The 26241-nt window shown below is 39.2% G+C and overlaps 1 protein-coding gene across 3 annotated transcripts in view; it reads right to left on the bottom strand.

The window, feature by feature from the left end:
• The window catches only part of NELL1 (neural EGFL like 1), a 689563-nt gene that overhangs the window by 51017 nt on the left and 612305 nt on the right, over positions 1 to 26241 (bottom strand). The window lies entirely within an intron of this gene.

Below are 26241 nucleotides of genomic sequence, written 5' to 3'. Positions count from 1 at the left end.
TAGAGGCTTATCACATTTACATGCCCGGCTCAGCTTAGAGAGGAGAATAATATAAATGCCCTGTTTCCCAACTACATTTGGCTGGGGGAAGCTTTCTTTGCGGGGAGAGGGGTTCCTTAATATCTTGGAAACTGGTGTTCTGGGGAGCAGGGTTTGGAAACTACTGTTCTCATGATTTTAAACCTTCTGATTCACTAGAGGACTTGATTTATGACCACCAATCAGAGATGCTCATTCTCAGTCATTCCTGACAAAGGAGAGTCCTCTGGGCGGTGTCCGCTCAGTGCTAAGGACCATAATTTTTAGCCCAGCAAACACCTGGAGCGTGCATAGACTCTCCAGCCCAAAGGCTGCCTCTGGGCTGGAGGGCCTGACCTTTGCAGAAAGAGGAGCTGTCAATAATGAAGCCAAGTGTCAGCTCATTCCCGCCATGTAATTATTTCTTGGAATACAGCCACTGTTGGCTGGGAATCGTCCCCTCGCTCTCCTGGAAATATCTGAACCTTGGCAGTCTTATATGAATAGAAATCTAATTAATATTGGGATATAGCACATCATGATTAAAACCCTCTTTGTGGTCTTTTTCCACCAGTTCCCTGCTGTAGGTGTCAGCTCGGGGCAATCAGCCACCAGTGGTCCTATTATCTAGACAAGTTCTGAACTGTGCAAGGAGCTATAAATGCAGTTTGAAACCTGTCACTCTCATCATGCTTGTCAGCCAAGAAAAGAGATAAAAGGCGTAGTCTTTATTCCAGGCAACTCTGGCTTTAGCTTTAGCATCTTCCCACCAACTGCCCTCTTCTTCCTTTAAGGCTTTTATGAAGGGTCCATGCAGTCTTTTGACATACAGTGTCTCTTAGGTTTTTAAAATCAGTCTGCCCTCAGGACCCAGGGCTTCCACGGCACCTTCAGCAACTGCAGCCAAGATGTGTGGACACGTATTATAAATCTCCACAGAATGAATTTGCAACATCTACTTTGTCATTTCTGAAATTGTACAGGTGTGCAGCTCTATAGGACACACCTTGGGTCACTAAAAACTTCAAAAATTGAAACAGAGAAGTGACTGGAGGCGATGTTTCACCGAGAGGCAGGGCTGACCCTAGACTATGGAGGCAGTTCAGTATTTTTTAATATGGGTTACCCAGGGACACACATAACCAGAAGACCGATTTTCAAAGGTAACATCTCTACATTCAGCTCAAAATACTCTCTGCAGTGCAGCAGCAACAAATTCTCCCTCAGGCATTTATTTCCAATGCTCCTAAGAAGGCAGTCTGGATCGCCACAGACCCTGTCACTTCTAAACCACCAAGAGTATTGAGGTAACAACCATCTAGCCATGGTGAGTGTGGTGGGGAACTAGGAGATACCAAAGCAAAGCTTCTGAAATAAACAAAACAAGGCTATGTCCTAGCTCCCGGAGACGTGCCTCGTTCACATTTGCTGCCCTTTCACCCTCAAAACCACCCCCATGTGGAGGAAAAATTATTGGAAAATGTTACAAATAATTCCTCCAGGCTTTGATTTAAAGGGCAATTCCTAGGAGGGGGAATGGTGGCGAATGATATGCAAATGTTAAAAAAAATGTGCAGATATTTTTATTCCCAAAATGGGATGATAAGAGAGAGCAGGAGAAGCTTCTGTGGCCCAGCAGGACCGAAGCTCTCTGGGCAGGGCTCTCGCAGGGAGTGAAGAACATCACAGGTACACATCTCTGACTTCCCCCGAGACAAGCAATCCTTACGTGGCATTGAACACAACACGAGAAAAGGCGTGGAGCTGTCCCTTATCTGTGAGCTACATGGCCAGGGACCCGCTGGGAGTAGCCAGAGCTCATCGCACACTGGCACCTGGAAACAAGGCTGCGCGTTGCTGATGTGGGTGCAAGGTTTATACCTGAAGCCAAACATTTCATTCCCCATGCAACCAGACCCCTTGAGAGGCGCTCACATTTTCATCGTGTTCCTATAACCGCCTGTTTCTTCTGCATAGTCACAGCAGGGTTGAAAGCAGCCACCACAGACCCCAATCCAGAACACGCTCGAAGGCTTTTTGGCAACATTGTGGGGGCTTTAGATATTATAAATGGGCTGTGGCTGCCTTTGTCCTCAGAGATCCGTTTCTCCTAGCCAGCACTTGCCACAGGCAAACAAACAAGACAGATGCTCTGGGAACGAGGTCTCGGTGAGTTCACTGTGGAATCCAACTCTGTCTCTCAAGGATTTCTGATAAATTACAGTGAGCCTGGCTCATCACACAGATTGTCAGCCATCCCAAGGGAAAGGGACAAACAAAAATAACCATGTTTCCTTCCTATACCAAGTCCTAGGATTGTGTTTAAATTTCAGTTAATCCAGCACAGACCTGAAAATGTGCAGAGGAAACTAGAGATGCTGGGGGGTTGAGAGTGAGTGGAACCTGTAGTATTCATTTCTGGGCCCTCAGTGCCAAGTGTCGGCAACATAAAAACTCACATTACAGCCCAGGTCAAAGGGCTAACAGTGACACCGGGTTCAGGGTGACCCAGGACCTGTATTTGTCACTAGTCTCTCAAGAAAGAAAGTTGATCCATCAAGAAAGGAAGTTTTACGCAAAGATAACTTATTCAGGTCATACTGGTTGAGCTGGAACTATGTGCCAAGGATGGTTTTTGTGCCGTGGTGGCTGGAAAGGTGACAGGCACATGATTCCTGAAATCCAGGAGCACCCAATCAAGGGAAGGGGATATACACGCTCATCCTTCAAATCCCAGCCAATATCACCTTCTCCAACTCCTCCACGTACACAGTTCCCCACCTCTATACACACACACATCCATGTCAGCACACATCTTACTCTATATCACACCTATTTTCCTTTTGTGTCCACCTCACAAATGTAGATTTCTCAAAAACGTAAGAGACAACATCTTAGGTTGACATTTCTTGTGATAGTGAGTATCAAGAATACGAAGGTGCCCCCAAAATGTTTGTGGGAATGAATGAACGAATGAATGAATGACAAATCAATGACAATGAACTAAATGAAAGGAACAATGAAAAAGAGCTATCCTAGAGACTCTAAGGACCACAAGATTTCCTGGTGTTTGCAAATCACAAAGATGTAATGTCAATTCACAAAACTAAATGTAATGGGGTTAGTTTAATCTTTATATGTTATTTACCGTTAAAAAACGCCATGTGGTTTTATTTAATACTTGCTTCTATGTCTAATCTTTAGAGATTTTTAAGGAGGCATAATAGGCAACAAAAAGACACACAGTTATAATTGCCTTCAAGGAAGGATCCTGCATATACCTGGAGTTGTTTTTTTTTATCAATAGGGAAAAACAGATGACTACCTAAGGTTTTTTCATAGGATGTGCCCTAAGCAACACACTTAATCCGATTTGGAATGTACAGTGAATTTGCTCCCAAAATCCATTTGCAAACAAATATTTTGATTCTTGCAAAATGCTAGTGTCTTGAATTGGATGAACATCTTCCTTTACCTGATATCCTGCCCTCTCAGATTTGCTACTTGAAGATTTATAAAAGCAGCCAAGTTTTTCTTAAAGCTTATTTCCAAGGAGATATTTTTGTATTTCATATTAATTGGTTCATAGTGAAGTACAGGCTTAAGTTGCATCTGAAATACATATTTTATCAGGATTTATGAGGAGGTGGCTTCATAAGAAAAACTTTTGATACTTTTATTCATTCAACCAAAGCTTATTGAGCACATACGTATAAAGGATTGTATCACACCCTGTGATACCGAGATGAAAAGATAAATTTCCTGTGCTCCATATACTCAGAGTCTATCAGGGCAAACTGAAATGTTAAATAAATAAATAAATAAATAAATAAATAAATAAATAAATAAATAAATAAATAACTGTGGTTAAGAACATGGGCTTTGGAGACAAACATGACTTCAATTTCCCACTCACCACCACAGAAATACATTGTTTATATTTTTCCAAATCTTTGTTTTCTCATCTGTAGATTGAAGAGAATAAAAATGAACTCCATAGACTGATGAACAAAGAAGACTTTTAAGCAAAATCTATTATATTTCTTCTTTTGTATAGAATATTCATTTTGGAATCTTTATTGCTGCCAACAATCAGAAGATGGGCAAAAATAACTCATATTAACTTGTAACCAGGAAACCGGTAGGGATTGCAAGATGACTTCTGGATCTTTAAAAACATTCACTTGTATTTTGAGATAATTATAACATTGTAAAACATTCAGGAATAGAATCAATGAATCTATAATGTATGCCCCTATTAAAATGTGAATTCTCTCCTCCCAAAAGGTGCACAAGTACACTGAACACTAACCTAATTATTATCTAATATTTGCAGAATGCCAGGATTGTACTCAACAAAACATGCATCAGAATGTTTGCAGGAAACTTAAAAGACAAATAAATGAAAGAGAGAGAGAGAGACTCTGTGGTCGAAAGAAGCTAGCTTTCCCATCTCCTCCTCTTCTTGGGCTCCTGAGGCTGTGTCCTGAGCACACCTCCTTTGCCGATGGGTAAGGCCATGTGAGTAAGCCAGAAATAATGTCACTCCAGCATGGCTCACAAAAAAACCCGTGTATGAGCCTCCACACTGTTTCTACCTGCCCACCGGGGCTAAGGTGCAGGGAAACCTTGAAGCCACTTGTTAAAAATGGCAGCGTCTCTGGCTGCCTGGCTTCCTGCAAGACTGCAGCACAGACTGGGCCCTGTCATGGACTATTTATACGAGCAAGAATACATTTCTGTTTTACTGGGCCAGGACACAGTCTGGGGTGCCTTATTGCTACAGCCAGCATTTTCTGTTTGGATAGACTCCTTTTCATATTCCGGAGAAAGACTGTGCTCTGGTCAGAACTCACGCAGACGCAAACAAGCAATCTCTGAAAACAAAACAAGCAAACAAGAAAAGAGGCTCCACACCAAATCACTGACTATTGTACTTAAGTCAAGAGTCAGATAACAACATGCAAACAAGACCACACTTTGTAGTCAGCTATGCTTGAGTTTGAGTTCTGGCTCTATTCCTTCCTAGCTGGGTGACTCTGAGCAAGTGATTTATCTTTTTTCAGCTTCACTTTCCTCCACTCTTAAAATGAAGATGCTATTACCTAGCTCATAGTATTGTTTTAGGGATTGAATGAGATCAATGTAGAGCCACTCTACAAAGCAAGACAGGAAATCATTAAGTATGCAAAAATGAACATTCTCTAATTTCTGTGTTCATGTCAAGACAGTCCAAGTATCAAGGCTTCAATTCCCTACATATAAAATGGAAGGATTGTGCTACAGCATACTCCAGTCCTCTCTAAGCTCTAGTACCCTAGGATGGGAGACATGGGCTGTGGGCTTATGCCTTCATCTGCTACTAACCAGCTAAATGGCTGCCATAAGGTTTAAGTGGCCTCTTTGAATCTTCATGACCCAAGCTGCAAAAAAAAAAAAAAAAAAGCATGTTTTGTCTGTTTCACAAACGAAACTCTGATAAGGTATGAAAAAGCTCCGGAAGTCAATTTACTGCTACACAAAGTATATGGTGATATCATTATTACTGTGTCTTCTTTATAAGTCCTGATTAGCCACTAGTTTTGGTTCATTAAGCTGAAAGGTGCTTGTTATGAATAACAGTGGTGATGGCATTGGTTATAGAACTGTCGGTCTTTTGTACATCTCTTTCTTTACTGACTTGGTATGAGAGAATCAGTTTCTTCTTGGCGTTGCCCTTCCTGTGTTATATCTAAAGTCTTTATTTTTTGTTTAATTTCTAAATACAGCTTTCCCAAATCCTTCCATAGAGGGCCAATTTATTTGTACTGCAACTCTCCTCTCTAGTCTGCAGGTTCAATGATAAACATCTCTACACTGACCTCTAACATAAGTTCATATACAAACTTATATCACCTAAGAATTCGCTAATGATAAAGAGTAGGCCTATACCCCAGCCCAGGGATTGACTCACTCCTGATCTAAATCAGAGGTTCTTAAAGCGTAGTCATCCAACTAGCAGCATTAACACCAACAGGAAATAAAACAGACATGACAATTATCAGGTCCTACCCACTCATACTGAACCCAAAAGTCTGAAGGTAGACCCCAGCAATTTGTATTTTAACCAACTTGTCAGCATCATCCTGAGGACCATACTTTGGGAACCACAGGTCTACAATAATAAAGTTATCCCTGCCCTGCTTTCCAGTGATTTGTCCAGATCTGGGCATGTGACCAAGTTCTGACTAATGAAAAACAGGGGGAAACATGCAGGAGAAGAGAGTGGGGGTGGGATTGCTTTTCAAGATAAAATGACAGAATTCCTGGCATACTCTTGCTATTTAGCAAGCTGGATGGAGGGCTTGATGACTGGAGGTGCAGCCAACTTGGTACCATAGAGAAAAATTCAATCAAATCACAGACACACAAAATGGCCTGCTGATAACAGCTTGCTACTGAACCAATCCGGCTGCCATATTTTTTATCATGAGATAATTTAGGATTTTATAAGTAACTCACAATCACTTGAGTTTCCTATTACTTGCAACCTAAAGCAATTCTAGGTTATTCTTATCCCTATATTTCAGATAAGGCACCAAGTCCCCAAGAGAGCAAATCATTTCCATCTAGTACATAGTATGGTAGATTGAAACTCGTTTTTTCTGATTCCAAATCATCAGTAGGTTACTCTACCTCTCAATAGGTCACACTGTCCTTTCAACAAACTTGATCCATGTGACCTGATGTGTTCAGGGTACTGAAGTGGCTAAGCTTTACTTTTCCCTCCAATACCATTCCATCAAACCCTGAGAACATTAATCCTTGATTAAGACAGTGGTGAAGCCATCTTGAACAATGATTTGTTTTCCAGCTTAAAAGGAGGAATGCAAGTTTGTTTTAAATGTATTCTTGCAGGATGTTAAACCTATCCCTTTAAGACAGTTCCACATTTTTTTATTTTGAGTATTTCAAAAGGCTGCATCATTCGTAATGGAGGTATTTATGCAGACACAATAAATACAATAATTTATCTGCAAATAAAATAGAGAGCTCAACCCCCCCCCCCGCCCAGTAAGAAATGAAGAATTTAAGTAAGTCCTTTAGAAACCTTTACCATATTTCTGTCACCATCTGATTATACTGAGAGAAAAAATTATTTCATGTTGCATAATGGCAGACAAGCAACAATTACAATGAAAAAGTTCTTTTGGAAAAAATAAAAGCTTTTATTTGTCACATTCACAAAGTTCTGTGATTTTTGTTTTTAAAAGAAAGAAAATTATCTTTTTCCCTCTCTTCTGTAAGTTGGGAAAAAAATCAAAAGAGAAAAGTGAAGCGCACTCTTAGACACAAGGCCCTGGGTTTAAGATTCCCAAAGGCACGTAGGCTGTAGCTCCTCAGCATCCTAGATGCATTTGGTTTGAAAATGTCATCAGGACTGATGCTGCTCACATGGGATCCAGAGACAGGAGTGGCCCCATGAGTCAACTTTGGAATCTTGGTAATTTGAGGAGCTCAGAGCCAGGTCCAAGTAACTACAAGAGGAAACAAGGTGTATAAATAATTTCCCTTTGAATAAACAACCACTCAAATTGAGAAAGCACGTAGGCATCTAGAGAAGACAGGTTACTGAGAGTGTAGATTACATGCTGTGAGGATCACTCAGAAATGAATTAGAGAATGTTATCATTGCCTGTGGTCATGGGTTCTATGTCCTTTTTTAGTGCCTATAAAGAAACAACAGCTCCTTTGAATTGTATGATTTAGCCACTGTAATACCCGTGATAACTAAGAATGTCTAAATTCTATGTGATTAGAAAGCATTGCATCATATAGGAACAGAGGATGGATTTTGTTTATGCTACCATAGTCAAGGTCATACACTCCAAGGATTAGGGGCTTCAAGCAGGCAGTCTAGTGGATGATATAGCCCAGGCATCAGTAAACTGGGTGGAAAACATGCCCTGCCCCTGGGGAGCAGCTAGTACTTAGCTGCAAGAAATGTCCCCACCCCAGGCCATGTTGGAATCCCAGCAAAGACCACTCTTTCATGCAGTTGAATGTTCACTGGCTAATTCTGACTATATGGTTGGCTTTATTATTATTATTATTATTATTATTATCATCATCATCATTATTATTATTATTATTTTAAATACCAGTTAGGCCAACACAGGGCAGGACACATGAAACATATTTTATTTGAACTTGAGCCCTCTGTTAGCAAATGTTGAGTCCTATTACCATCCTTTTACACATAGAAAATGTGAGCCTCAATGAAAGAAGTGATTTACCTAAAGTCCCCTACTTGGTGGAAAAATATCTAATAATATACACCATGAATCAGTTCAACAATTGTGTAAAAAGTAGTGATGCCATACTGCTAGACATACTTGAAAGGTGTATTCTCTCTCTCTCTCTCTCTCTCTCTCTCTCTCTCTACACACACACACAGATATTTATCACTCATATGTGCCCATAAACTTTTCTAGATGATGAAACATAAAGAAAAGAATGAACATTTCTTCGATGTCTATTAAGTGCCCAGGCACTATGATTCAGTCTCCATGGCAGCCCTAAGAAGTACCACTTATTCTCCCCATTTTACAGTTAAGAAAACCAAGAACCCAAGTCACTCTCCCAAGGCCACAGGACAGTCCATGAAGGAGTTGAGATTCAAGTGCAGGGTTACTAATATGAAGTATTCCTTTTCCTGCTATGCAATACTACCTCTTCATGGCGCCTTCTGTGGATTGGAATCTTAGGTAAGCGTACATGAGTACATGGACTCTTTGAGAACCTCACAGTCTATTGAGGGAAAGAGAATTAGAAACAAACATCTCTCTGGGGGAAGCCCTATGCTAACTACACTGAGAATCTACATAATTTGCGGGGGGGACACACCCAGCACCAGGTCTGCAGGGAGCTACTCACTCAGCTCAGTCAAGCTTCACTTGCTTGCCCCTTGCCAACCTGCAATGAAACAAAGTGGAGATGCCAACCTACTCCCTGAAATTTCTAGAGAATGTTCCGGCTTCGCAATCAAACTCAGACCATGAGTTCCTAAGGAGTGTTTCTGCTGTGAAATGCTGTAGGCTTGGCAGTAACAATGACCCCTTAGGCAGGGGCAGCGTGGCACCATGTCTAACATGCTGTCAGGTGCCGTATTTTGTTGGTTCCTCACACTCCCACATGAGCTGGATGCTTTGGGATTCAGACTCTCCCTTCAAACATGATGAAGGGAGGCTGCGAAAGAAACGGCTCAAAGTGGAGAGCCCTGCTGAGAAGTTCCGCCTCCTGGCTCAGTGTTCTCTGTAGCCTTACATGCTAACTGTTCAGGCACTTGGGGATAGAGGAGAAAGGATATTAGAGGCAGGAAACAGAAGGAAGTTCCCCCAGAGAGAGGTTCCCCCAGGAGTTAACATGTTGCAGTGGAATTTGATTGCTGTCGGTGATATTTCTATAATCTCCTTCATCTCCTGAGCTTTCACTTTTAGTGCATCTTTTTGGTTTCAGTAATTTTCCATCAGCTACTTGCATTTGTCCCCTCTCATCCTTTTCCTTGGTTTGCACCAAATACTGAGATTTTTTTCAGAAAGAAGGACAAACACAACAGCCATCAAATCCCCTGACTGTTTAGGTTCAGGACCACTGAAGGTCAATACTGTAAAAACGATGCAAATGTCTAAAAACAAACAGGAAAGAAGAATGAGTAAATAATTTAAGCATCCACTCCTGATTGCTCAGGAAAAGTAAAGTCATCCTTCAGAGCATGTCACTATTGTTGTTGTTTTTTATCCTCACCTGAGGATATGTTTTGTGTGTGTTTTAAAATTGAATGCTTGAGAGTGAGGAAGAGAGAGAGAGAGAAACACTGATCTGAGAGAGAAACATCGATCAGTACTGGGATCAAACCTGCAACCCAGCCATTTGCCCTGATCAGGAATTGAACCCGCAACCTTTTGGAGTATATAGGACTACTCTCCAACCAACTGATCCACCCTGCCAGGGCTCACCATTTTTTATTATTGTTATTGATTTATCCTCAGTCTTATCCCATCTTTAAGCTACAGGAAAACTTTCTTCTAAGAAGGACTCCATTATCCATTACCATCACCCCAACCATTGGTATCACCTTCATCTCCTAACTCCTGGCTTCTCAAGAATGACATTGGCAAAGGAACAAATACATTGAAAATTGGTCTTCAACAAAGTGAAACAGGAATGAAACTGTACAAAGAATAGTTTCCCATTTCCTAGGGCAGTGATTTCCTGTCACAAAGCACAGACCTCTGTGCCAGATCTATTCTGTGGCCTCAGGACAGATGACCCAAACAGTCAGCCCTGGGAACAGAAACAGCCCACGCACATTGCGTGCTTTTGCTTAGCACGAAGAGAGTTATATTTAACAACTGAGCCAGATGCCAACAGAAAGAATCTGGAGATTTCACATACAAATTTTGGATTCCTGGCATCTCTAAAAAAATCTGATCTAGCAACATTGGACCCACGTTGCCACATGGCAACCACTGGTAGGAGATGAGCAGCGACCGCTACCTTTAAAGAGGGCTTAGACTCTCAATGCAGAACGGTCCATACGTGGCTCACTTTACTCATACTTGACAGGTGTCAATATCTGAATTTACGACACCTGCCAGAAGAGGCTGCCCTCATGCTGGCAAAGGCAACAAAATTTCTACACTTTTTGTACGGTGCACATCTGATATTACAAATATTCTTAGTATACAGTCTCTGTAGAAGCATTCTGATATACCAAATAAACACAAGAGTTAAACTAAAAATCATAAGGCAAATATTTAAATTAATGTAAATTAATGTGTTTAGGATTTCAAGTCAGTGGATCTGGTGAGGTGGAATGTAAATGGGCTTTGTTGGGTCTACATCTGTTGCAAATATTTTTTTTCATGGTCATGTAGCTTACGTTTTCAGATGGTTTGGGGTTGAATTCATAGACTTGTCCTTTCCTTATTGTGTGGTTTTGGATTCTTTGGCCTCATCTTCCTTAACTTTAAAATAGAGATAATAATTCTTGCCTTGAGATTGTTGGGACTATTAACTGAGAGGTGAACTACTGTTTCTAGCAGGTGAATAAACATGCTGGTTTCCTTTGACCCTACACCTTTGCTACCAAGGTTACAAAGTAAAATTCGATCTGTTCCTTTCTTTTAAGAGACACATACATATACAACTAAAATATATGACAATAATATAATATAGTTATAAATCAAATACAGTTAACTACAAAACCAAAGCTACATCATTCTCTCTAGCAGTAAAATCCTGGGATGGCATACTCCCTGATAACATGAATTCAAATATAGAATGGTTTCTGAGTGGAAATTATTTCTCATTCTCTGCCTAGCCCTCATTATCAAACATAGGTGAAATAAAGTGCTCAACTTTTGGGGAGATAGAAAGAGAAGAGAAGGCGAGGCCAGCAGTAAACAGGAGGCGGTCCTGTTTCAAGGATGAGAATATGCCCCATTTGCCCAATATTCTTGTGGGATCCTTTAAACCAAGAGGGTACCAACTTACTAGGACATTTCCGGAACAGCAGCAGTAACAAGCCAGGAAAAGGAACTAGAACCATCCTCAATGTGATATTGAGGTCTGAGGACGATCACCACCAGGTGGCACCAAATAGCAGCTCGGCTTGGGTGAGTGTGGATCCTGGAGCTGACTCATTTGGCCAGCCTCATTCCATCCTGTTTCCTTAACTTTGTTATGAAGTATCCTTGCATTTTATACATTTTAATATCTTAGGCCCACTGTCACTTATGCATGGGTGTTACTGTATTTGGATTTTAATAAGATTTGAACTCTATTACAAATCCCTATAAGAACTGGATGCTCCTTACCTCCTTATTCATCCCACACCACTCTTCCCTGAGCTCCCCACACTCCAGACACTGCCTTTCTCAAATCCATCATCTATCCTGAAGCCTTTGCACTAGCTATTTCCTCTTCCTATGTTCTTAATACACACAACCTTCTTCTTCTATTATTTAGGTCGCTGCTCAAATGCCACCATCACAAAGAATCCTTCCTAGACCATCTTTTGAAATAGCTTCACCTCTCAAGTTGCTCCCTGCTCCATCACACTGTGTCTCTTCTTCACGACACTAGTCAGACTTTGACATCTGGTATATACGTTGGTGTACTGCCTCTTTTTCTCCCCTGACTATAGGCCCACGAGGGCAGGGACTTTTCTGTTTTGCCTATTGCCACGTCACCGCATCACTCTGGTTGTTGGTGGGGAGGCAAGCTTCATGGAAGGCTACTGTGGGTTACTCCTGGGCTCTATTAAGCAAGTAGGTTAAGCCAATTAGTAACTCTAGAGGAAAAGTACAAATAGGGAAGTTGCAGGAAACTAAGCTGGGTTAGAGGAAGTAAGAGAGTATTCAAGTGAATACAGCTGCTGCAATGTATAGTCGCTAACATCTTAATAATAATAGTGATAACAACTAACATACATTGAGGGCTTACTCTGCCAAGCACGCTTCTAAGTCCTTTACAGGGCTTAACTCATTCAATCCTCTCAGCAACCTGATGGTATAGATACTCTTGTTATTCCTAGTTTACAGATGAGGATACAGAGGTTCAGAGAAGTTATGTCACTTGTCTAAGATCACACAGCTAGAAAATGGAGACGAGACCTACACCATGGTCATCTGTTTGCATTCTCTTAACTGAAACTACCATTTCAAACCAAATCCTGAAAATGCCCAACACTCATAAAAGTTATTCTTAAAAGAAAGGGAAAGAATAGTCAAGGAGCTAGGAGAGATGGGTCCAAGTGTCTAGTCAACATGAAAGTAGGTCACACAATAAAGAGGAAGATCACATGCACGGTGGTCAAAAGAACAATACATGTGAGGCAATAGGGGTTGGGGGATGATTACAAAACTGCTGAGAAGGTTCAAAAGCTCAGGTTAGAAAAAATGTGCTCACACCACAGGTTAATCTTTTCACGCTGCAGGAATTCACACCATCATTTAAACATGCTTTGCCAGGCTGGATCATGACATTTTGGCAGATCTGGACAAGAGCGAATGCCTTACAATATGTCCTCTTGAGTTATATGTAAGTTTAGCCCTTAACATATGCTAATATTTTATATCTTCCATATCTACCAACCAGACAATGTGACAAGGGAAAGACTGACACCAAGAACAAAAAACAAAAACAAACTAGATTGAACTTCCCTTCATGTTTCTACACAATTCAATTACAGGGCAAAAATGGGAATTTTCCCAGTTCTGCTTTAAGAAAATGCTGTTCAAATTCCATCGAGCATATCTAAATTGCATTTGGATTCTGTGTTCCACTTCAGCATGGTTATTTATGGTGTTTATTGAATACAGCCACTATTCTCTGCCTCTCTGCACATTTATAAATACAACGTCTAAAAGGCATCCATTAAGGCTTATGATCTATAATTGCAAACAAGATGTGACCAGTCATGCATTCACCAACATTACAGAATCATGTAAAGTCAGCCTGGCCTACTCCGAAAGGGATGGAGAGGTCTTGTTATTCAACACAAGTGCCCCCGATGTTAATTAGGCCTCAGCCCCTGGACTTTTCAAAAAGACTTCCAGTTCATGGGTTATCACTGTGTACATGCATCCCCTGCCTCTCCTAATAGATCAAACACAAGGATCAACGATATAATCAGCAGCAGTAATCCTCAGCAGTTTTGGAATTAATTTTAATCACCATGAAGGCATTGAGAATACTAATAGTCTTTATTGCTCACCTGTCATTTTTATAAAATAGTAAAGTAATTAAAATTATAAAAGATAATACAATAAAAGGATCAATATCCACCACCAAGTTAAGAAGGTAAATCATTACTAATACTGTTGACAACACCTCTGTATGCCTGCCTCCCTGATCACATTTTCCTAGAATTAACAAGCATTCTCATTGCAGTTTTGCCATTCCCATCTATTCTTTTCTTAAAAAGATATTTTATTGATTTTTAGAGAGAGAGGAAGGGAGAGGGAGAGAGAGAGAGAGAGAGAAACATTGATGTGATATGGAAACACTGATCAGCTTCCTCCTGCATGCCCCTGACCGGAGATCAAGCCCACAACCCAGACATGTGCCCTGACCAGGTTGGCAATCTTTTGGTGCACAGCACGATGCCTAACCAACTGAGCCACACCAGCCAGGGCCCATATATTCTTTATGTATAAATCCCTACACAATGTATTGCATTTTACCAATGATATAAATGGCATCAGGCTGCACACGTATTTTGGTAACTTGCTTTTTTCACTCAACATTGTTTTGACATTTATTCACATTGAGAGGAGTAAGCCTAATTTGTTCATTTTCTGTGCTATTCTCCTTAATAAGAATTTAGTTCTCAGAATTTTGCAATAATAACCAATGAAGCTATGAACACTCCTGTAGATGTATTCTGGTGTACATGTGCAACAGTGTCTCACGTACATTTCCATAGGTGGAACTGTTAGGTCCCAGAGCCTGGGCATAGTCACCTTTATTAAAGTACAAAACAATTTGCCAATGTGCTTATACATTTACATAAATATATGCTGCAGCTAAAAGTGTGCAATTTTTCCTGTTGCTTCATTTATTCCTCAACGCTTGGGATTATCATAAGTTTTGTTACCACAATAGCTGTGAAATAGCAGCTCACTGTGTCTACATTCCCCTGATTACTAGTGAAATAACATCCTTCCATATGCTTATTGATTTTTCTTGTTTCTGTAAATTATCTGCTTGTAATTTTCCTACATTGTTTGCCTTTTTCATATAGATTTTAAAAGTTATTTATACGTTCTACATAATACCTTTGTTGGTTTATTTCTATTACAAATATCTGGTCTCCAGGCGCACAGCTTTATAATTTCACTTTTTCTAGGAGATGGTTTCTTTGATGAACAGAAGTTAATTTTGGCTCATATGAAATGATTTTCAATCTTTTGCTTTATTGTGTTTTTTAAGGGGTAGCTTCTATTGATTCACCATTAAATTTGAGGCTTGATATAGGTTTTAGTACAGGTCCCATATTTCAGTTGCTAAGATTTTCTTTCTATAACACAGTGAATAAATTTTATTGAAAGCTTTTTCTATTTGACAAGATTCAATATATTTCTCTCCCTGTCTCATTTAATGTAATGAATTGTATTGATATGTTAGGTACTGCTAAACCAATCTTGAATTTGTAAGATAAAAGCAACCTGTTCATGATTTTTAAAACACAATCTATTTTTGAGATTGTTTTCCTTATATTTGTTCTCAAAAGAATTTTTCATCGAAGTGATATTGAACTATGATCTTCCTTTATTAAATTGATTCTTACTAGTTTGTGAATACATATATACTATCTATATTAAGTAAAAGTGCAAAGTTTTCCCCTTTTGTATTACCTGGAATATTTTGTAAATGTCAGTATTATATATTTCCTGGATGTTCAATTGACCTTGTTGTATAATGTTTATGCTTAGGTTGCAATATCTATGTGAATAGTTTTAACTAATTGAAAAATCTAATTGTTATATATCTTTCAATTTTTAGATTTCTGCTTGACTCATTTTGGAAAATTATATAATTCTAATATATGTATATTTCATCAAAGTTTCCAAATTTTAACATAAATGTATTTTTATTTGCATTCACACAATGGACTACTATTTGGCCATAAAAAAATAGTAAAATCCTACCTTTTTCCATAACATGGGTGGATCTGGAAATTATTTGCTAAGTGAAATAAGCCAGTCAGGGAAAGACAAATATCATATCATCCCACTTATATGTGGAACATAATAAGCAAAATGATGTAACATACAAAATAGAATCAGAACTATAGATACATAGAACAGGCTGACAGCTGTCAGAGGGGAGGGGGTTTGATAGTTTCAATATTTGAACTATTGAAATCATAGTTCAGTATCACTGGGTGAAAAATAGGTGAAGGGATTAAACAAAAATATATCCTATATAATAAAAGACTAATATGCAAATTGTTCCCTCTATTGGAAGTTCGACCCAGAGTTTGACTAGGGGGTGGGGCCGGCCTGCCAACCATCCATGACCGCTCCCCCTGGCCATCCCCAACCCTGATCGCCCCCCTGCCTGATTGGGGGTGAAGCCAACTGCCCGTGGCCCCTCCCCCCAGCTGGCCCATGCACGAATTCGTGCACTGGGCCTCTAGTATATATATACACATCTATAATACTAAAAGCATAATATGCTAATTAGACCAGACAGCTGAATGACCTTCTGGACGACCTTCTGGACAAAGCCAAAGATGGTGATAGCCAGAGGGAAACGTGTATAGAGCGCCTGGGAAGGCACATGGGCATTTCTTTAATTTGTCAGCTGAATCCAGGGCGGTTGGCAAAGCCATGCCCTGGAAACACATCCTGCCAAAAGGCAGAAGTGTTATCAGCTGGACCTTCATTTCAGCCCAGGTGCCAGGGGGTGGGTTTTATTATGTAAATCCAGCCAAGCACCAGGAACAGATAGGAAAAATTCCTGGTATTTGGGGGTATAAAATAAACATGCTGCATTGGCTCTGGGTCACTGTCTCTCCATCAGAAGAGGGCAGCGGTCCACCTGGTCCCAGCTTTTTCCTTCTATCTCTGTGTCTGTTTCTTTCTTTCATTTTCCTCAATCCCCAGCTGCCCCTACTCAGGAACTGGATCCGCTCTCTAGCCACGCTGGATGCAGAAAAGAGAGAAATATTTACAGAAAAGGAGTGGGGAGTGGGGTGATGGAAGAAGGCAAAGAGGAAATAAATGAGGTTGGAAAGACACTTGACTTTGGGTGATGAGTGCATGATGCAGTGTGTAGATGATGTTTTATGGAGCTGTACATTTGAAACATGTATGGTTTTATTAACCAAGGTCACTCAATGAATTCCATTTTAAAAAGAAAAAGAAAAAAAATTTACCTAAAATATTATGTTTTTATTTTTAGAAATAAGTTTATCAGTACTTACATGTAAGTCCCCCATTTTATTCCTAATAATGACTGTTTGTGCCTTGTCTCCTTCTCCTTGATTAGTGACATGAGGGTTTTGTTTGCATAATGGATCTTTTCTAAGAAATAACTTTAGCTTTGGATGATCCTCCATTTTCATTTCTCATTTTACTTACTCTGGCTATCTTTATTATTTTCCTCTTTGTTTTTCATTCTGTGGTTCTTTTTACTAACTTCGTAAGCTGTATCCTTTTATCATTAATTTTAGCCTTTCTTCTATTCTCACAAAAGATGTGAGGTACCTTAAAAACATCTAAGCTGTATCCAACAAAGTTAATACCATATTTTAATGCCTGAAATATCTGTTGTGTTCCAATAATTCTCTTTTTTGAAACCCTTGAGCAAGTTATTGAGTTTATTATTTTTTCTGACTCCAATTCATATTATTTAGAGATTTTTGAGTGAAAGATTGTGTTCAATTGAGCTATACCTGTGGGAAACTGGTAAGATCTGAGTTCCTCCAGAAAGAATGAGACTTTGTTTCTGCCAGATGTACCAGGAGGATAAAATTTTTTTTAAATCAATTTTTCAGATTCAGGTTCTCCCCATTCAGAAAAGTAATATAAATCCAAACTTTTTATTGGAATATGCTTTTCTTTTACATGAAGGGAAGATATTCAATGAAGAAGGGAAAAAAACCCTGCTTAAACAAACTGAAGATACATTTTGATCAGGATGTCCCAGGCATTGTGAATTGATGGAAAGAATTTAGCAGTCCTGAGTTTGAATCCTGACTTTGCTTCCTCCAAATTATGACCTTGAACAAGCTTTTAAAAAATATTTACTCTTGAAAGTATTAGTTATGTCCCTTTATTTTTTATTCTCCACTGACCCTTATATCCCACTGAACAAGTCTTTTAGTTGTGTAAGAGTATGATCCTGATTCTTTATGTTTAAAGTTTGAGGAATATATTATATCAATAGAATGAAGATTACATACACATCGTATAATTCCACCTAACAGAGTGCCTAGAAAATAATGTGTTTAATATATGATGTGAAAAGCCCTGTCTTTTCCTCCTGCATTTCTTTCTTGGGCAAGATAGAATGGCAGCTGAGTAAATGAAAGGACCCCTAGTCTATTATCTGTCTACCCATAATCCTAAATCCATGGCATCTATTCCAGCGGTCACCAACCGGTGGTCCACAGACCACTGGTGGTCGGAAAGGTTGGCGAAAGCTGACAACTACTTCTTATTGACTTCATCCATGCTAAGCTGTAAAGGATAGGGTTACATGGTAGGAAACATTAGAATGGATCTAACATCTCTCTCTAGAGCTTCAGATTTTAACGGATTTAAGTTGTTAGATGTTTTGAGGTAATCACTATTTGTGTGCTTTGCATATATTATCTTCTCTAATCCCCCCCATCAACTGCATAAAGTGTTTTCCCCATTCCTGATGAGAAACAGAAGTCCCAAATCACACAGTGAGAACACATCAAAGCGGGACTAAAGCCCAGACAATTTTACTCCAGATTCTACATCAACTGTCTTAAATAGTGGCTCCTACTAAAAGTATAAGTTATAATGTCACATTGTTTTCTTAAGTGTCTTAGGACCAATTAGGCCAGAAAATCATAGACACGTCATCCCAACCATGCTGAGTGCCATGACTTGGGGTGAGTGTGGACCTATGAATTGTTGGGGGAACAAGGGGCACTACATTGCTGAACAACAGCCACGCTGAAATTCTGAGTGTCTGGATCACAATGATCAGGCTGCCTTCAGTATTCTGAAAATGTTTGAGAATAAACTTGTCAATTAGCAAATGGCAGCCAAATTGACAATTCTTTAAAGGATAATAATCCAACCCTTTTTGGGTATTGACCTTTCTAAAAAATATTATTTTAAGACAGCACACTGACTAGCAAAATGTATTTTAACACATGCACCAGCATGATTTTTTAAATTAGTTTTATACCTGTCTCATCATATTAGAATATTTGTATTATGAGATTCTGACATACTGGTGGCCCTGAACTAACCAGATGGTTCTGAGATTTTGATGTATGCACCTAGGGGAAAACTCAGAATTCCAACGTTCAATCAGTCATCAATCATTTACTGAAAGGCTACTGTGAGTGAGAAGAAAGCACAAAAGACATACAGAGAAAAGACATGGCCTCCACACCAAAATTTCATAGTCCAGTGGAGGGGAAATAGACAAATAATTACAATATACTCAAAATCTTAAAGTTGAGGAGATGATGCAAGATGTTTTCAAAGAGATGAAGAGGAGCTACCTGTGGGATAGAGATGAAAATTAGAGAAATGGCATAGATGAGACATCTAAGCAGGGCCTTGGGAGAGTTTTACCTGATGGAGATAAAAGAGCACTACAAGGCCCAGGAAATGCCATGTGTAAAACACCTGGATGCAGAGTAAAGTGCAGAACATTTAGGAAACACCGAGGTGGTCAAAGCAGATGGAGTGCAGGGCTTATGGAGGAGTGAGGAGAGGAATAGATGAGTTTATAAGGTCCATGGAATTCCTCAATGAAAGACCTTGGTTTAAACCCTATGAGAGGTTAGTCACCATCACATAGATCAGTGGTTCTCAACCTTTTTAATGCCAAGGCCCTTTAATACAGTTCCTCATGTTGTGGTGACCCCCAACCATAAAATTATTTTCATTGCTACTTCATAACTGTAATTTTGCTACTGTTATGAATCGTAATGTAAATATCTGTGTTTTCCGATGGTCTTAGGTGACCCTACTAGTGGTTCTCAACCACTAGCTGGGCTTTATCTCATTTCTTAAGAAAATGTATTGACAATTTAAAAAAAATATCTGCTAATTATGAAAATTTTTCTTAGCTCTAAATCCCACCATATTGAAATAATCAAAGCAAGAACTACTGAGGGTGACAGCCACAGAGTCTGCAGAGAGGAGAGATTTAAGAGTGGAGTCAGCAGTATCTGGTAGCAGCCTGGGGATGATACAAAAATGAAACAAATAAGATAATAACTTTGGAATTTCTGCTATGAGCTAGTGGATGGATAAGTTTAAAATAAATAAAAACTCATTCAAATAAAAATTAGAGTAGTGTATATCCTCTCTGGCAGTCAGAGGAAAAGCAGAAAAATGATCAAACCTACCAGACTAGGGAAAAGATAGAAAAAGAGAGAATCAGAACATTTGAAAATCAAGCTTCCCAAAGCCTATTACTGGTACACCATGATGAGAATCAAGTTCATTAAGACAAGAATTACAAAGGCACCCTGCAAGTTTATTCATTTATGCACAAAAATTGGAGTCAGACAGGGGGAGAAGCTGTGTAAGTTGAAGAAAGTAAGCAGGCCTTGTGATCAAAAGACATGAGCTCCAACCCCTACCCCGCTGTTTACTCACTTCTCTGAGCTTCTGCCCCTACATCTGAGAACATGAAATAACAGTCCCTGCATGGAGCTCATGGGAGGATCAATGGATCTGAATGTATTTATAAACTGCAAAGCCCTTGACAAATAGGAGGTATTATTTCGATGGTATTATCACAAGAAAAGTTAAATGCACTCGGATAAAAGCACTCTAGCTTCCAGTTATTCTGTCAAAATATTGATTGGACATTTATGTGCCATCCTGCTGCTCTAAACCCTGGAGGATGCACAGGTCCCTCCCTGCTCTCACAAAGCCCTCATGGAACTAGAATTCTCACAATTAAAAAAAAAAAGTCAGAAGTTATTGGTAAATTCAGTATGGCTTTGGCAAGAGAAAAATTCAGCTAAGCGCTTCCTGGATCCAGCATCAGGCAAGGGATGCAGACATGTCTCCCAGTGATGAGACAGTGTTCATTATATTCAAGTTGGAATCAAAGAAAAATTTGGAGGTGAGGAGGGTTCAAGGAGCAGTTGTTGTATGTCAAAAATAGGAGCCATGGCCAGTTGGTTGGAGCATCGTCCCATACACCAAAAGGTTATGGGTTCAGTTCTCAATCAGGGCACATACCGAAGTTGTGGTTTGATCCCCGGTTGGGGACGAAAGGAAGGCAACCAATAGATGTTTCTCTCTCACATTGAATGGAGAATTTTCTCTTTCTTCCTTTATCTCTCTCTAAAAATAAACAAACAAAAACTGGGTGAAGATTTAAAAAAGGAAAAAAAAAAAAAAGAGCCAAGTGCCATAGCCATGAAAGAAAATCCAAAATTAAGGACTAGATTGGATAAAGTGAAGAACTAATATATAGAGTCTCAGAGAAGCAGGGGCACCATCTGAAGTAGACATTATTTGCAGTGTCTACTTGACTGAGAATAGTAGCTTTTACACAACTGGATTTACACTCAAGTTGTAAATGCTGTCTGGTACCTGAGAGCCCCTCAGGAAGGACCGGGGCACAGTAAGGGACGAACTCCAGCCTTGTCATAAACACACCACAGTTTGCCTGGCCTGACCATTCCTACAACTCTCCAGACAGCTGTGCAGCTGTCCTCTGGGCTGCAGATGTCAGCCTTGCTGTGGAGGCAGCTCCTGTGCTGTCTAGAGCAGCGCTGCCCAATAGAAATATAACATGAGCAGTGTGCAAAGTTTCCAGTTTCCTAGAAGCCACATGAAAAAAGTTAAAAAAAAATTAAAAAAAGAGAGAGAAGTTAATTTCACCGGGCTGGCATGGCTCAGTGGTTGAGTGTCGACCTATGAACCAGGAAGTCATGGTTAGATTCCTGGTCATGGCACATGACCCGGTTGTGGGCTCAATCACCAGTGTGGGGTGTGCAGGAGGAGGCAGCCAATCAATGATTCTCTCTCATCATTGATGTTTCTATCTCCCTCTCTCTTCCTCTCTGAAATCAATAATATTTAATTGAGAAAATTTCAATACTATACTGTAACCCAAATATCTAAAATATCATTTCAACATGCACTCAATATGAAACTTTTATTAATGAGATACTGAGAAGGGTGATAAGAAGTCAACAGTTACCATACAACACTGATAATGTCTTACTTAACATAATGTGATGGTTAAAGTGAAATGCAGTCCTACCAAAACAAAGTTGGGCCAAAATGAAAGTAATTTACATTGCAAAATACCAAATATTTTTGATATTTCAATTAAAAAATAAAATTTATAAAAATAAAAAGTTGCTCATCTGCACTAGCCATATTTCAAATGCTTAACTTGTGGCCAGTATTCTGGACAGCACAGATCTAGGATTTAGAAAGAGTATTAGGACTTCAAGGGAACTTAAAGATTATCAGGTTGTACGTGGGTAAAAGCACTCTAGCTTCCAGCTAATACTAGGAGAATTTTTATACTCATTTCACAGATGAGAAAATTCAGGCTTATACCAATAGGAGGGTTTACCTGAGACACATGGCAACAGTGTGATACACAGGACTCAAATCCAGAATTCCCGATTCTTCCTTATTTGATTTTTGTTTTAACATTAGTATATTCATGTGTCTTGATCCTACATCCCAACTGATACATGGTTTATATGGAGAGTTTCAACTTACTCTTTGGAAAAATAAAAAGGCATAAACCTGAGCCTCTATTCATACTCATTCCTGTTTCTTTCAATTTCCTGCTTATCATTCAGGATATAATGTGTGTGATCTCTCTTTGAGAACAAAGTACAGAAAATGAATTATTCTATAAACATTATAAATAGCAGCTAGCTTTCCAAGAACTGGCTCGAGGAGGAAAACCATGAACAGTTGTTATATCGGTTTTATTCTTTCCCTGCATAGCCACCATGTGGGTGTATAACCAGAAAGGGCCAGCGCGATTTATCTGCTCGCTGAGAGAATCCTAAAGCTCAAAACTGTCTGAAAGGCAAGAAACCATAATGAAGACTGTGAAAAACATGATAAGAACAGGGAACAGATATATTTTGGACATCACTTCCTTCAAAATCCAATTGAAAAGGATTCTGATGACTCAGGCTGCAGAAACCCCAGGAGTGCTTAAGTCCCACAGGCCATGTGGTAAATGTGGATGATAATAGAGCTGCCAGAGTTAGGCAGAGACAGTGGAAAACAAAGTCGGAATAAATGTGATAACCAGTTTAAGGAAAACCTGCACTTTTACTGCAATATTTTGCAATAAAAGATTGTGGATTTTGGAGCCAGAGCTCTATTTCAATCCTAACACTCCCTTGTCCTGTGGCCTCTCTATTTCTCAGTTTTCCCATCTAACCCTTGTCAGGAAATCAATAGTAGTCCCTCAACAAAGACTAGTTACTTATCCAGTATAGCATCCTCCTATGCTAAACTGATCATTTTTATTCACCTCTCTATTCTTTTTTTTTTTTTTTTTTTTAATATATTTTATTGATTTTTTACAGAGAGGAAGAGAGAGGGATAGAGAGAAACATCGATGAGAGAGAAACATTGATCAGCTGCCTCCTGCACACCCCCTACTGGGGATGTGCCCGCAACCAAGGTACATGCCCTTGACCGGAATCGAACCTGGGACCTTTGAGTCCGCAGGCCGACGCTCTATCCACTGAGCCAAACCGGTTTTGGCACCTCTCTATTCTTTTTGAATATTCATGTTACCATGCCCTACCTCCATAATTGATAATTTTATCAATAAGAAATCAATGCTCTGGCACATTCAGGGCATTTGTCAACTCTAAGTCATCAGAGACCTCCACCATCTGCCTTCTAAGCTGTCAGTGAGTTCTTCCTGGGAGAGAGTTGGCAACATGCATCAGTAAGGACAGAATTTCAAAGCTATGGTCACAGTTTGCCAAAGACCAAAGGCAAGAGTGGTGCTGAGCTTTGTCCAGGGCAGGTGTTAGAACAGATTGAGCTTTTGGGACTCAGAAGAAAAGTACAAAATATTGGAGAAGAAGGAAGTGCAGTAAGAAGAGCTATAAACATATTGGCTCCAAGACATTCTTTGTACATAAGACTTACTCTAGTTAGTCCAATTTTACTCCAACACAAACAGATCACCAGTCATGTAAATGGCAAACTAAGGCCATGCAGTGGAGAACCTGATCTACTCCATGACATCATTGGCTGAAAAATAGCTGTCATTATTGTTTTGTCATTTAGGACAGATTTGTAATAATTAGAGCAGATGGAATAAACCAGTTTAAATCCCAATAATACACACATTAGTACCCACAATTGATTACACATTATTTTGTCCAGTTCATTGGTAGTGACTCGAACAGGGGGGATTCCTGCTTCTTTGCTTACAGCATATGCAGATGAAAAGAAATAGTAGTTGTCACAATGTTCTCCATGGTAACAAATAGGAAAAAAAGGCAAGCCCTCAAGGTAATTGCTAATGTGAGACTTTAAACACAGTATCCAAGAAGTGTGAGCCAAACTCTAGACAACACCTGGTAAGGTGAGACAACTGCCCTAGCAATTTCCCAGTACAAAATCACACATCTTCAGTAGCTTTTAAGATTGAATAAGAAAAAAAAAAATAATAAGGAAACTGAACAAGTCTCTACGGAATTGTCAAACTCAGAGACAAAAATGTTCCTCTTCCTTAGAAAAGTATGTGAGATAACTTTAGCAGTAAAAAAATAATTACTGTTTTCTCTCTCTCTCTCTCTCTCTCTCTCTCTCTCTCTCACACACACACACACACACACACACACACACACAAACACATACACCACTTGAAAACCCACAGTTTATGCATGCTGTCAAAGTCATCCTTACTTTCAGAGTCTATTTATATTAAAATACTAGAGGCCTGGTGCATGAAATTCATGCACTGGTGAGGGGTGTGGCCTGTGGGGATTGGCCTGCTGTGGGAGGACCACTCATCCCGGTCAGCCAAGCAGCTGTGGATCCACCCCAGCCGCTCCGGGCCTCTGGGCAGTGTGGGAAGGTGGAAAGGAAGCTTCCGCCAGAGTGAAGGCAATGCCGGCAGCCAGGGAAAGGAAGGCCCATTCTTGCATGAATCTTTGTGCATCGGGCCTCTAGTTATTACATAGGATTCTTCCATGGCAACATTCATAGACAGTAAACAGTATAAAACACACCTATAAACATTAGGACCATCAATGGCAAAAATTAACCCCCTACAGTGGTTAAAATATTTAAGTGCTCTGGATATTAAAATATAACACAGGGGTGGGGGAGGGGAGTACTCAATGAAAGTCAGAAAATGTAAGTTTTAGTCCTCTCTTACATTTAATAACTTTAAGTATGATGTTGGACCTCAGTTTACTCTTATAATGGCGAAAATAATTCCTCCTTTGCAGAGTAGAAAGTAACTTCATATGAGATTGTACATCAAAAAACATGTGGTCAGCAAACTTGCACAAGTTTGCAAACACAACTAAACCATTCAACATACTGATACACATAGGATTATGTCACTGTTAACAATAAGGATATAGTGTAACAGATGTAACCATTTAAATGAAAGCTTTTGTCTTCTTCTTAAGAAATGAAAAATAATTATTAAATTAAACCAGAAATCAGGAAGATAGAATGAATTTAAAGGCCAAAATTTGTGAACTATACATAAAAAGACAAGAACAAAAATACAAAAAAACTGGGTCTATTAGCAGCCTAAGAAATGCAAAAAAGGAAAAAAAGACCAATACATGTAGAAATGGGAAAAGGTACAATCATAGATACTAAAATATTAAAATAATTACATGGGACACTCTAGGTAATATGTATAAATCCTTAGGAAATGGATAATTTTTCAAAACATTATTACTATAATTGTGCATAAAAGAAGTAAAAATATTTTTAAAACTCCAACTTAGAAGAGTTTGGGAAAGTAAAAAAATCTATATTTTCAAAGGCTTGAAGATCACTTGACTTTATAGTCAAGTTTATCAAATTTTTAAAAAGCCTATAATCTTACTGTAATTTACATGTTTTCACATTGGAGTAAAAAAAGACAGCTCCCGAATATATTTTATAAAGCAGCATCACTAGATGTAGGTAATAGACAAATAACAAAACCATCATTCAACTCAAGTGAGAACATATGAAAATTCTAAAATAAATATTATAATATGAAAAATACATCAAGGAAAATAAAACCTAACTTAAAAATGGGCAGAGGACCTGAATAAATATTTTTGCAGAAAAAATACGCAAATGGCAACAAGCACACAGAAAGACGCTCAACATCATTAGCCATCAGAAAAACGCAAACTCAAACAAAAACGTGATACCCCTTAAAACCCAGCAGGACAGCTAGAATCAAAAAGTCAGATATCAAGTGCTGGTGAGAATGTGGACAAATTGGAACAGTAATACATTTTTGGTGATG

Source organism: Eptesicus fuscus, chromosome 13 (assembly GCF_027574615.1).
Source record: "Eptesicus fuscus isolate TK198812 chromosome 13, DD_ASM_mEF_20220401, whole genome shotgun sequence".
Taxonomy (NCBI): Eukaryota; Metazoa; Chordata; class Mammalia; order Chiroptera; family Vespertilionidae; genus Eptesicus; species Eptesicus fuscus.
Note: the sequence above shows the minus strand (reverse complement) of the source record. Positions and strands in the feature narration are given on the sequence as shown.